Source organism: Hyperolius riggenbachi, chromosome 3, assembly GCF_040937935.1.
Source record: "Hyperolius riggenbachi isolate aHypRig1 chromosome 3, aHypRig1.pri, whole genome shotgun sequence".
NCBI lineage: Eukaryota > Metazoa > Chordata > Amphibia > Anura > Hyperoliidae > Hyperolius > Hyperolius riggenbachi.
This window is the reverse complement of record NC_090648.1, coordinates 337,765,155-337,779,132: the sequence shown is the minus strand read 5'-3', so window position 1 is coordinate 337,779,132 and position 13,978 is coordinate 337,765,155.

Genomic DNA, 13,978 nt, shown 5'->3' with positions numbered 1-13,978 from the left:
GAAATTGTAGAGGAGGTCCAGAGGGGGGAGTGGTTTCCCGATTATCCTCTCCGCTGATCTTATCACCCTCTGTAGTTTGTGTCTGTCGCTGGCGGAGGAACCAGCATACCAGACCAGGATGGAGGAACAGAGTACAGATTCGATTGTGGCGGAATAGAAACTCGTTGTCACACTCACCATGGCGGCCATCTGCAACATCCCCAGAGACTTTCCTGTGTGCGCACGCGTGGGGGCTCATTTGCCTTACTATGCTCTCTCCCAGTGCGGCGCGCAGCGAGACGCGCTGTGCGCATGCGCACAAGGGATTGCGCGCAGGAAGCTGCGCGCGTGCGCGTAGCCCGTGCGCGCATGTGCGTGCGCGTGCGCAATGTGTTGCGCGCGTTCTGCGCATGCGCAGAGCGCTAATTTTGGCGCCAACACTTAGTATAAAAGCAGCACTGCCCTTAGCTGCAGTGCTGCTCGTTCTGACAGTTTGCTGGTGATCTACGTTCCTGTATCTACCTGATTCTGATCCTCGTTGTGACCTTGGCCTGTGACCCCGACTTCCGCTGATCTCTGTTTGCCCCGACCTTTGGCTCTGTTACTGGATTTCCGTTGTCTGCTGCCTGCCTCGACCCCTGGCTTGTGACCCCGACCACCGTTGATTGCCGCCTGCCTTGACCTCTGGATTGTGACCCCGACCACCGTTGATTTCTGCCTGCCCCGACTTCTGGCTTGTGACCCCGATCTTCCCGGACCACCACCTGGACTGGATCTTCAGCTCTCATCTGTCCCCTGCAACTCCACAATCAGTGTCACCTGTTCTCCTAACCACTCGCTGAGGCAATCCCAGTAGTGACCTGGTAGGGCACTAGGCAGCTAAGTTCCACATCCCCCTCCTGGGGGTGTGGTCCTGCACTCCCCTCAAGGGAGTGTGGGTGAAGACCCGTGGTCACCTAGACTCCACTACTGGGTAACGCCTCTTCCTTCGTGGGAAGGTCAACAGGGACTGAAGAGAGACTCTAACAGTAACGAGCAGCCAAGATGGACACTGGTGGAGCTCGTTCCCCCGTGGAGATCCTTTATGACCTTGTGACACAGCTTCGAGTGTCTGTGGATGAAGTCCAGAGAGGCTACCAGGAGATCCGAGATCAGCTCCGAGGTCCTGTTCCTGCCGCAGATAATGCTTCTGCTCCTGTTCCTGCCCCGGTGGTTCATCCCCCAGCTGATGAGAGGCCAGCCCCAGGAGAGAATGCCACTTCTCCTCCCCCTGAACCAAGATTGCCCTTGCCAGAGCGTTTCTCGGGGGACCGCTCAAAATTCCGCTGGTTTCAAAGTGCCTGTCGTCTGCATTTTTCTTTGTTACTAAGAACCTTTGCCAGCGAAGAGATCAAGGTGGGGGCTGTCATATCCCTACTTCAGGGGGAACCCCAGGCATGGGCTCTTCGTTTGGTGGAACAACAGCATCCAGCTTTACAGAGTCTCAACACCTTCTTTGAGACCATGGCGGAGATCTATGATGATCCAGGAAGAGCTGCTTCTGCCGAGAGCGCTCTTTAGTCCCTTCGGCAGGGAAGAAGACCTGTTGAGGATTACGTGATGGAATTCCGCCGTTGGGAAGCTGACGTCGCTTGGAACGACGCTGCCCTGAGATTCCAGTTTCGTCAAGGACTTTCTGATACCCTTAAGGACGAACTGGCCAGAGTTGGGGTTCCGGACTCTTTAAAGGAGCTTATTCACCTTGCTATCCAAATAGATAGACGTCTCAGAGAGCGACGTTCGGAGAGAACGGGATCTATTAGACCTGCCTGGAGCCTGCCTAATCCGAGGCCTGCTGTTACACCTCAACCGTCCATTCCTCCTGTCTTGGACGAGCCCGAGCCGATGAAGATATGTCTTACCCGTCCCGCTCTCTCACAAGAAGAAAGACAGCGCCGAAGATCTGCCAATCTGTGCTTATACTGCGGAGCGTCAGGCCACTTCCAGATCAACTGCCCGGTCAGACCTCCTGGTGAGCTTGAATTTGTTGTATGTGCAAGTGGTTCTCCTACTCCTCCGCTTGCTTCCTCTCATATTCCGCTCACTATGTCGTTGCAGGGACCTCAAGGAAGGAGCGTCACAATTAAGGCCATTGTGGATTCTGGAGCCTGCTCCTGTTTCTTGGATATTCAGTTGGCCCAAGAACTTATGATTCCTACCTGCCGCAAGAGTCAACCCCTGGTCATCCAATTGGCGGACGGATCCGCCATTAGCTCCGGCCCTATCACTACAGAAACTCTGCCTCTCCTGGTCACTATTCAAGAGGAACATCAAGAATATTTGTGTTTTGACCTGTTACCCTCTCCGCTGTTTCCTGTGATCCTAGGAATGCCGTGGCTGAGAACCCATAACCCTGCCATCAATTGGGTCTCCCATGAGGTCTCTTTCCATTCAGAGTATTGTCTACGTTCCTGCTTTCCCCGTGCTGGGGCCCTGTTTTGTATGGATTCTCCTCAGAAGGATGTCATTCCTGAGGCCTACCACGACTTCCTGGATGTGTTCGACAAGTCTAAGGCGGACGCCTTACCTCCACATCGGCCGTATGATTGTCCTATCGATCTTCAACCAGGGGCCCCCATTCCGTTTGGAAGAACTTACCCGCTATCCGAGCCTGAGACTCTAGTTCTTAAAGAATATATTGAGGAAAACCTTTCCAAGGGTTTCATCCGTCCCTCCACTTCTCCTGCAGGGGCCGGAATATTTTTTGTTGAGAAGAAGGATGGTTCTTTGCGACCCTGCATCGATTACCGGGAGATCAACAAGATCACCATAAAGAACCGCTACCCACTTCCATTGATGCCTGATTTGTTCCGCAGACTTCAGTCCGCCTGTATCTTCTCCAAGTTGGATCTGCGGGGAGCCTACAACTTGATTAGAATCCGAGAGGGTGATGAGTGGAAGACGGCCTTTCGTTCCAGATTTGGGCATTTTGAGTATCTGGTGATGCCCTTCGGGTTATGCAATGCTCCAGCCACCTTCCAGCATTTCGTCAACGATATCTTCAAGGATTACATTGACTACTTCATGGTGGTTTACTTGGATGACATCCTCATCTTCTCTTCTTCCCAAGAAGAACATCGCCTGCATGTACGGAAGGTCTTAGCCCGCCTCCGTACCCACGGACTTTATGCAAAACCTGAGAAATGCGAATTTGACCAAGTAAACGTGCAGTTCTTGGGCCTAAAGATCTCTCCAGGAGGAGTCGAGATGGACCCTCAGAAGGTCACCGCTATCTTGGATTGGCCAGTCCCTGTGGATCGTAAATCAGTCCAACGTTTCATTGGTTTTGCCAACTTTTATAGGAAGTTCATCAAGAATTTCTCCCAGATTGTTGCTCCCATTACCCAGTTGACCAGCACTGCTCGCTCCTTTCACTGGACTCCTGCGGCCCAATCTGCTTTTGAAAAGCTTAAGTCCTGCTTCACGTCTGCCCCCATCTTAAAACATCCTGATCCAGCTAAAGCTTTCGTACTGGAGGTGGACGCCTCAGAGATTGCTGTGGGGGCCATCCTTTCTCAGCGATTTGCCCTAAAGCCATCCTTCACCCGGTGGCCTTCTTTTCTCGGAAATTAAACACAGCAGAAAGGAATTATGATGTCGCTGATCGTGAACTCCTTGCCATTAAGGCTGCCCTCGAGGAATGGCGATATCTATTGGAAGGGGCAGAACAACCAATCCTGATCCTCACAGACCACAAGAACCTAGAATACTTACGTTCAGCCAAGAGACTTAGGCCACGACAGGCCCGATGGTCACTCTTCTTTTCTAGGTTTAACTTCCACCTAACCTACCGTCCCGGATCCAAGAATACTAAGCCCGACGCTCTTTCACGGATGTTTCAACCTGAGTCAGTCCCCGATCCGACCCCGGAGAACATCCTGTCTCCGCAACACTTCTTACTTCTACAATCCAGCCTCATGGAACTTATCAAGCAGACTTCCTCCCGGATTAACCCGCCGCTGGATCTCCCACTGGAAGAGGGACTCTATTACTTCCAGAACCAGGTCTTCGTTCCCCCAGAAGCCCGTATGGCGGTGCTCCAGACCTGCCATGACCACAAGTTAGCTGGACATTTCGGGGTCAACAAGACTCAAGAACTTGTTCAAAGAAAGTTCTGGTGGCCTGAGTTAATTAAGGACTGCAAATCCTATGTCACCTCGTGTGAGACGTGTGCCCGTTCCAAGACCACTCGTACTCGACCCTGGGGTCTTTTGAATCCTCTTCCTATCCCAACACAGCCATGGAGAGACATTGCCATGGATTTTATAGTGGACCTACCTCCCTCGGAAGGGTTCACCACCATCCTGGTTGTGGTAGACCGCTTTTCTAAGATGGCCCATTTTTTGCCTTTTAAGCATGTGCCCTCAGCTGCAGAGACGGCTCAAGTTTTCATTCGAGAGGTTGTGCGACTTCATGGCTTGCCATCCAGTATCGTATCTGATCGGGGGTCACAATTTACTTCACGATTCTGGCAGGAACTCTGCAGAGGTCTTCAAATCCAACTTTCCCTCTCATCAGGGTACCATCCACAAACCAACGGCCAAACGGAGAGAACCAACCAAACGTTGAAACAATACATCAGGTGCTTCACTTCTGCTTCCCAGGATGACTAGTATTCTCTACTGGCCACCGCCGAATTTGCCTTTAATAACTCGATTCATTCATCTACTCATCAGTCTCCGTTCTTCATTAATTATGGGGTTCATCCCGTGTTTCTGCCTAGTCTGGATTCCTCTTCAGATTGTCCTGGAGTACAAGAGAGGATTTCTAGTCTACAACGTAACTTTGACACTGTCCACAGTATCCTTAAGCAGACCCAGGAGAAAGGAAAAAGGTTTGCGGACAGGCTTAGAAGAAAAGAACCGGATTTGTCACCAGGGGACCTAGTCTGGCTATCTACCGTCCATCTAAAGCTTCACTGTCCCTCAAAGAAATTCGCCCCAAGGTTCATTGGTCCATTCCCTATACTACAAAAGATCAATCCAGTTGCCTTCAAACTGACTCTTCCTGCCTCCCTCCGGGTCCACCCGGTGTTTCATGTCTCCTGCCTAAAGAAGGTGTCTCCTAACAACTTCCCTGGTCGCTCCTCTGATCCTCCTCAACCAGTCCTTGTTGAAGGTACAGAAGAATTCGAGGTAGAAAAGATTCTAAATAGCAGGAGAGTGAGGAATTCCCTCCAGTACTTGATCAAGTGGAAGGGGTTTGGAATTGAGGAGAACTCGTGGGAACCAGCTACTAACATTCATGCTCCTGCACTTATCAGAAGGTACCACCGAAAATTCCCTGACAAACCAGGTCCTAGGGGCACCCGGAGGTTGCCCCTAGGGGGGGGGGGCATTGTCACACTCACCATGGCGGCCATCTGCAACATCCCCAGAGACTTTCCTGTGTGCGCACGCGTGGGGGCTCATTTGCCTTACTATGCTCTCTCCCAGTGCGGCGCGCAGCGAGACGCGCTGTGCGCATGCGCACAAGGGATTGCGCGCGCAGCCGTGCGCGCATGTGCGTGCGCAATGTGTTGCGCGCGTTCTGCGCATGCGCAGAGCGCTAATTTTGGCGCCAACACTTAGTATAAAAGCAGCACTGCCCTTAGCTGCAGTGCTGCTCGTTCTGACAGTTTGCTGGTGATCTACGTTCCTGTATCTACCTGATTCTGATCCTCGTTGTGACCTTGGCCTGTGACCCCGACTTCCGCTGATCTCTGTTTGCCCCGACCTTTGGCTCTGTTACTGGATTTCCGTTGTCTGCTGCCTGCCTCGACCCCTGGCTTGTGACCCCGACCACCGTTGATTGCCGCCTGCCTTGACCTCTGGATTGTGACCCCGACCACCGTTGATTTCTGCCTGCCCCGACTTCTGGCTTGTGACCCCGATCTTCCCGGACCACCACCTGGACTGGATCTTCAGCTCTCATCTGTCCCCTGCAACTCCACAATCAGTGTCACCTGTTCTCCTAACCACTCGCTGAGGCAATCCCAGTAGTGACCTGGTAGGGCACTAGGCAGCTAAGTTCCACATCCCCCTCCTGGGGGTGTGGTCCTGCACTCCTCTCAAGGGAGTGTGGGTGAAGACCCGTGGTCACCTAGACTCCACTACTGGGTAACGCCTCTTCCTTCGTGGGAAGGTCAACAGGGACTGAAGAGAGACTCTAACACTCGTCAGGAGTTTCTGGGACATACCAGAAGGAAAAACAGCCTCTGCTGGGCCTTTCTTTGTGTGGATGTGGTGTTGGTGTTGGATTTCCAGGTTAAGTAACACCAGGGTGGTTAAATCTGTCATCTTCAAATGAAAAGCACATGGTACCACAACAAACCTGCCAAGAGAGGGCTGTCCACCAAAACTCACAGACCTGGCAAGGAGGGCGTTAATAAAAGAGACCAAAGGTAACCCTGCAAGAGTTGCAGAGTTCCACACCAGAGACTGGAGTATCTGTCCATAGGACTACAATAAGCCGTACACTCCATAGAGCTGGGCTTTATGAAAGAGTGGCCAGAAAAAAACACATTGCTTAGTGTTAAAAATTAGAAGGTACATTTTGAGTTTGCCGAAAAGCACGTGGGCAGCTCCCCTAATGTTTGAAAAAAGGTACTCTGGTAAGATGAGTGTGAGAAAACGCGGAAAAGCCGCCGCGTGTGCTCAGAACAAGGCGGCTGATTCCGCATCTAACACGGCGGTTTGCACGCATAGGCCTACATCTGCTAGTATGGCTGAACGCGGAGAAACCGCCGCATGCCCTGATAGCGGTGCGGCTGGTTCCGCGTCCAGCGCGGCGGGTGGTACACAACACATGTCTGGTGTGGCTGGGACTGATAGTCCACACAGGTTCAGAAGGAAGCGTGCGCGCGCTGGGATGCAGAACTTTTATGACAGCCAGAAGGGAGTCAGCTGACGATTCTATCAGTTCCCATTGGTCCAGCACTTAGGGGAGGCGCTGGTGAGCGCTGTGCTATTTATACTGGGTGCTGGTCATTCACTGGTTGTCTGCCATTGCGATCACTACGTGGAAGCACTCAGACCTTATTGTCAGAATCTTGTGTTATCATTCTGTTATACTTCAGACTAGTTCCAGGGTGTTGATGATCAAGGACCTCACACCCAAGATTAGGGACTTGTATTGTCTTTGTGTTATATTCCAGACTAGTTCCAGGGTGTTGATGATCAGGGAACTCTAACCCAAGACTAGGAAATTGTATTATCATTTATGTTATACTCCAGACTAGTTCCAGGGTGTTGATGATCACGGAACTCACACCCCAGACTAGGGAATTGTATTATCATTTATGTTGTGCATCAGACTAGTTCCAGGGTGTAGAGACCACGGACCTCACACCAAGACTAGGCATTGTTTGATATCTGATACTACCTTGGGAACTATCTCTCCCCCTTAGGAGATAGTCCCCTGTGCAGGTTCCTCCTACCTTCAGCCTGACTCCACCCCTTGGAGAATCTCAGGCTGTTGGAAGGTTCCTGTGTCAGCATAAGCAGTATTCCAGGCTGCTTCTTATCACCTGCTCAGCAGGTGCATTACTCTAAGTATTACTGTTACACCAAAACACTCATAGTTCTCAGGTGCCCAGAGGTTAGTAATATATCTGATTATCGGTGATACTGCAGATCATCAATGATCAGGTATATATCTGTATTTTTGGTGATACTGCAGATCACCAATAATCAGACCCTCTCTGTGTTACACCGATCATTACAATGAGACTAAAATTGAACTTTTGGCCACCAAGGAAATGCTCAAACCCAACACATCCCATCATTCCAAGAACACCATTGCTACAGTGAGATATGGAGGTGGCAGCATCATGCTATGGGGATGTTTTTCAGCAGCAGGGACTGGGAAACTGGTTTGAGTCAAGGAAAATATGGGTGTTGCTAAGTACAGGGATATCCTTCACCAAAACCTTATTCAGACCCCACCATTGCAACGCACAGACCCGCTAAACATTTCCTAGAGCTTGTCAGATAAGTTCTCGTGGCTGTGCTGCCCGCTGTGTCCAAGTGTGGCCGTACTGCACATGTATGAGTTTGGTCCTACCTGTGCAGTAAGCTGAAGCTGGTTGATTGCACTAAAGCAGACCGTACAGTACCACCACGCTTATGCAAGAAGGGGAGCGCAGTTGCAAACTAAAAGAGGGACCTCGCCAGCGGCAGTGGGGTTTGTGGAGGACACATGAAGCCTCTGAAAAGACCAGAGGCTTCCCTCTTTTAGGTATGCATCCAGTTTCTTGTTTTGTATTCCAGCTTGGGTTTGCTTTAAAGCTTCAGAAGGGAGGATATGAGTGAGTATGGTGTATATAGTATGCACACTTACTGTATATACAAACAATGTAATATTGACTCAGAAGCAGACATGGGGAGATCACCTGGGGAACCAACGGTGTGGAATTGTGAAATACTGTGAAATTCAACCTTTACAAAATAAACCACCTACCTCTATTACTGAGACCTGACGAAAAGTCTTACGTTCAAGTCATCCCCTGTAAAGACTTTTTTTTTTTAATATATTTTTCTATAATTATTGTACATTATGTCATATGCAAACTGCGCCCACTTTACTTAACCTGTCCCTTTAAATAAGTTTATAGAGTATTCGCTATCAAAAGTCCACAGTCTTAAATGTATATATTTTTGTATGACAGCGCTCCTCTTCTTAAATTCTGACACCTAGAAAAAATAAACACATCTATACATAGTGCATTACTGTTAAATATCAACTGTCCATTTAAAAACACCCCTAAAGTGCCAATCTCGTGTTCACTCGTGCTTGACTCTTAGTGCATAAGCTTCACCAATCTCTTAGCAAGATATGAGCTTACCAGATGTACACCACCTCACAAACCAGGTGGATCTAGCGCATGAGACACTCCACAACGATCAGATGTTTTCAATTTTCAAACAAATATTTTAATCCAGTTTCCTCAATAAAAACAATGAACACAACACATAGCATAAAATCCTTTTTAAAAAAACAAATCTCCTGCACTAAAATTGCGCACTCACGTAATCCTCAGTAGGTTCTAGGCATATCAAGTAGGTCAGGTTGCTGTCCCAGTGATGCACCCTCAGTAACGGCGTCCCGCTTCCCGAAGAGGTTACCTCACTGCAAGCTTTAGTGTGCCCGGGCAATGTTTGTCCTGCTTCCTGCAACGTCAGACGCCCCCCGCTCCGCCTTACGCGTTTCATCCCCTAGGACTCATCAGACTCTGAAGCTTGCAGTGAGGTAACCTCTTCGGGAAGCGGGACGCCGTTACTGAGGGTGCATTACTGGGACAGCAACCTGACCTACTTGATATGCCTAGAACCTACTGAGGATTACGTGAGTGCGCAATTTTAGCGCAGGAGATTTGTTTTTTTAAAAAGGATTTTATTGTAACGATTGTGGAATTCTCTCCATGATCAGCGCACAAGACGTGCGCTGACACTGCGGAAATCCTCCACAAGCGTGTAATTTGCGAGAACCCAGCAAAAGGTGCATTGCACCGGTAGAGGGAAATTCCTGTCGACAGATGGAGCTGTGGAGTGCAGAGGAACAGCTCCTCTGCCCTGCCACACACGCCAGACAGCAATTGCACGAAGGGAAGAAACGCAGGGCAAGATAGCCCTGAAAGAGAGAGATCAAAGCGACAGAGGGTATGTGTGTCCACCAAACTAGTCGCCACCTTGCGACGATGAACACACAACCATGAAGACAAAGTGAGAAGGCAATCGCCAGAGATGGCGATTGCTAACAGCGACATAAGACCAAATAAGCACAGATGAGGAATGTATGTATGTCCACCAATCTAGCCGCCAACCTGCGACGGTGGACACACAACAGAAGAAACCAAGTGAGAACGCAATCGCAAGAGAAGCGATTGCGGAAGAGAATGAGCACAGGGACAGATTGTATGTGTGTGCACCAAACTAGTCGCCAACCCGCGACGGTGCATACACAACAGCAGATATGAAGTAGGAACGCAATCGCGAGAGAGGCGATTGCCAGAGGTGACACAAGGCTACAGCAAGGCAGAGCACGAGAGTAGCAAAGGCACAGCAAATCATACAATAAGAAGATCAGGAAAATAACAAACGCTAGCTAAACGCGAACACCGCACTCATTCGCAACGGTGCACGCGTTTATGCGCGGTCTCCACGTGTTAAGCACAACAGAGTCAAGCACGCCTAACTAACCACCGACAGACAAACATGAAACAGAGGACGCGAGCGCTTGCTTAACGGTTACCTCACCGAGCCTCCAGCAAGCGTTCGTAGCAGACAAGACAGATACACGAAAACAGGAATAAGCGAGAGATAGGATCCACAGCACTAGCGCAAGAGGCTAGTGCGATCCAGGAAGACAGAGCAGAAGGATCCACAGCACTAGCGCAAGAGGCTAGTGCGATTCAAGTACAGCAAGAGAGATGGAGATCAGACGGATCCACAGCACTAGCGCAAAGCGAGTGCGATCCTGGCAAGACAGAACAGATGAGATAGCTGGTAGCAACCACTGCTCCAGCTATACTCCAAGAACAAAGATCAGAACGACTTCCTGTCGACCACCGCTGGGACAGGACAATCGCAACAGACAAACAAAACAGATATGCAATTCTATACAGAGGAGAGAGTTGAAAGCGTCTGGCACTGTAGCTTTTAATTCAACACAGCAAGTGTACAATGAGGTGGCAATGAACATATGCAACATACAAAGTTCAAGTGATGCTGGTAATGGTGGTACTTATCGTGCTTCTGCTGAGGGTGGGAAGGCAACTGTGGGCGCCAGAGGGTGCACGGCCTTACAGCCGTTTCACGTTGGGGTGAGCCTTGCTTCTTCGGAGGCTTGTCGTGCACACTGTGTTGGATGGAAGCGGCCATTATATTGCCTACTTCCGTGTTAAGTCCCGCCTGTCTGTGAGAAGTGACGAGGGATCTAACCATTGGCCAAAGCAGGCGCGTCATCCAGGGCGGCGCGCATGCGCGCCTCAAAGCGAGGGCGCAGTCGCGTCGCAGGTCTGGATTGAGCGCACATAATGAGCTTCATAGCGTTGCCACAGTAACCCAAGCCGTCCCTGGCCTACAAGTGCGGGCGGCGGCGAGCGCCGCCAATCAGGCAACAGGTAGGGGGCGGGTGCAAGAGCACACGACAAGGCTGCTAGGCAACGAGCGAATAGTAAATAGATAGATAAAGCTCTATATAACCCACGTATAGAATAGGATGTATTATCCAAATTCTGAAACTTAATTAGCTTTAATACGTGGAGGGGGCTATGCGGTATAGATAAATGCCACATACTGAGGGCGTCAAATGGGTGATCCCAAGTCAAGAGAAACAGGAAAGGAAGGGGAACAAGAAGAGAGAAAGAGAGAAAGGAAGTGCAAGTGGGGGAAAGTGGGTGAAAAGGAAAACAGTGTGGCGGGGCATAAACCCTAGATTAGGAGGTTCCCAAAAAAAAGGGGGGGAAAAGGGGGAGAAGAGAAAGAGGGGTAGGAGGAAAGTGTGGACCAGAAAAGACCACTCCAATCAGGTGAATACCTAAAAAGGTAAATACCTGAAAAGATAGGACACCTATTCGCCACATGGGCCGACCAAAGAGAAAAGATAAAATGTAATATCAGTATAAATTTTAAATTTTAATACAACTTTATTTAGAATTATTGAGATAAACAGATTGAGGCGGTCGACACGTGGCGAACAAAAGAACAAAAGAGAAAAGAGGAAGAAGCCTCAAATACCAAGAGGTAGAGACAGGAGCCCGCATACAGGGAGGACAACTCAGGGATCAAGGAAGCAGGCCAGATCCAAATGGTCATTCATACCAAGAGGGCCCATAGCGTCTGTCCTGGGAATCCACTTAGATTCAAGTTTAAGGAGCAGTTTTTTCCTATTACCGCCTCTGCGTGGAAGAACGCAGTGGTCCACGCAGGCAAATGATAGAAGGTTGGGATCTGAGCCGTGGGCCACAGTCATGTGTTCCACCACTCTAGGGCAACCCTTCCCTTTGGGTAAAAGTCGGATATGCTCCAGAATTCTGTCCTTGACCATTCTGGTGGTCATGCCTACATAAAACCGTTGGCAAGGACACCATAAGGCATAGACTACATACGTGGTTCTGCAAGTGGCGAAAAAGGGGACCCTAAACTGTATTGGACCAAGTTTATAGGACTTGCCTGTCCTCATAAATCGGCATGCCTTACATGCCCCGCAACGGTGGTTACCCGCAGTAGCCACCTTGTCGAGCCAGGTGTGGCGTGGATTCTCACGGAAGTCGCTATGGACCAGAAAATCACCAATAGTGGGTGCTCTTTTGAAGGCCACTAAAGGTTTAGAGGGTAGACACTCTTTAAGAATTGGGTCTTGCAACAGGATAGGCCAATTCTTTGCAACTACCCTTTTGATTTCTCTCTCCATTGGAGAGAAGTCAAAGGTAAAGACCCCTGAACCCTTCTTCGAATGACTAGGAGTAGGGACTTTCCTCTTAATGAGGTCAGATCTATCTTTTTTCAGGGCCTCATTATAAGCGAGCTCAAGCCTATTAGCATCATATCCTCTTGAGAGCAAGCGTAATTTTAACTCTGTTGCCTGTTCCACGAAGTCCTCTAAAACGGCGTTGTTTCTGCGTAACCGCAGAAACTGGCCATATGGGAGAGACCTCGTGGTGTGGCGAGGATGGTAGCTGTCAGAATGCAGAATAGTATTAGAGGCCGTCGATTTCCGATAGCCCTTAGTTAGGATGGTGCCTTCATCAATCATTATTTCAAGATCCAAAAAGTACACTCTAGTTTGTGAGCATTCCATCGTAAATGACATATTCACATCGTTGGTGTTTAAATAGTTTAGAAAGCTAGACAAAGATGTCATATCTCCCGACCAAAAGGCCAAGACATCATCCACATACCTGGACCACATCCTCAGATTTGATCTGAAGGGATTGTCCGCGGCGTGGATGAATCTCTCCTCCCAGGCCCCGAGGAAAAGGTTAGCATAGGTACAAGCAACTGTAGTCCCCATCGCGGTGCCGGAGACCTGCTGGCACCACGCATCGCCAAACAGTAGGCATGACCACCAGAATGGTCAAGGACAGAATTCTGGAGCATATCCGACTTTTACCCAAAGGGAAGGGTTGCCCTAGAGTGGTGGAACACATGACTGTGGCCCACGGCTCAGACCCCAACCTTCTATCATTTGCCTGTGTGGACCACTGCGTTCTTCCACGCAGAGGCGGTAATAGGAAAAAACTGCTCCTTAAACTTGAATCTAAGTGGATTCTCAGGACAGACGCTATGGGCCCTCTTGGTATGAATGACCATTTGGATCTGGCCTGCTTCCTTGATCCCTGAGTTGTCCTCCCTGTATGCGGGCTCCTGTCTCTACCTCTTGGTATTTGAGGCTTCTTCCTCTTTTCTCTTTTGTTCTTTTGTTCGCCACGTGTCGACCGCCTCAATCTGTTTATCTCAATAATTCTTAATTAAAGTTGTATTAAAATTTAAAATTTATACTGATATTACATTTTATCTTTTCTCTTTGGTCGGCCCATGTGGCGAATAGGTGTCCTATCTTTTCAGGTATTTACCTTTTTAGGTATTCACCTGATTGGAGTGGTCTTTTCTGGTCCACACTTTCCTCCTACCCCTCTTTCTCTTCTCCCCCTCTTTCCCCCCCTTTTTTTTGGGAACCTCCTAATCTAGGGTTTATGCCCCGCCACACTGTTTTCCTTTTCACCCACTTTCCCCCACTTGCACTTCCTTTCTCTCTTTCTCTCTTCTTGTTCCCCTTCCTTTCCTGTTTCTCTTGACTTGGGATCACCCATTTGACGCCCTCAGTATGTGGCATTTATCTATACCGCATAGCCCCCTCCACGTATTAAAGCTAATTAAGTTTCAGAATTTGGATAATACATCCTATTCTATACGTGGGTTATATAGAGCTTTATCTATCTATTTACTTTTCGCTCGTTGCCTAGCAGCCTTGTCGTGTG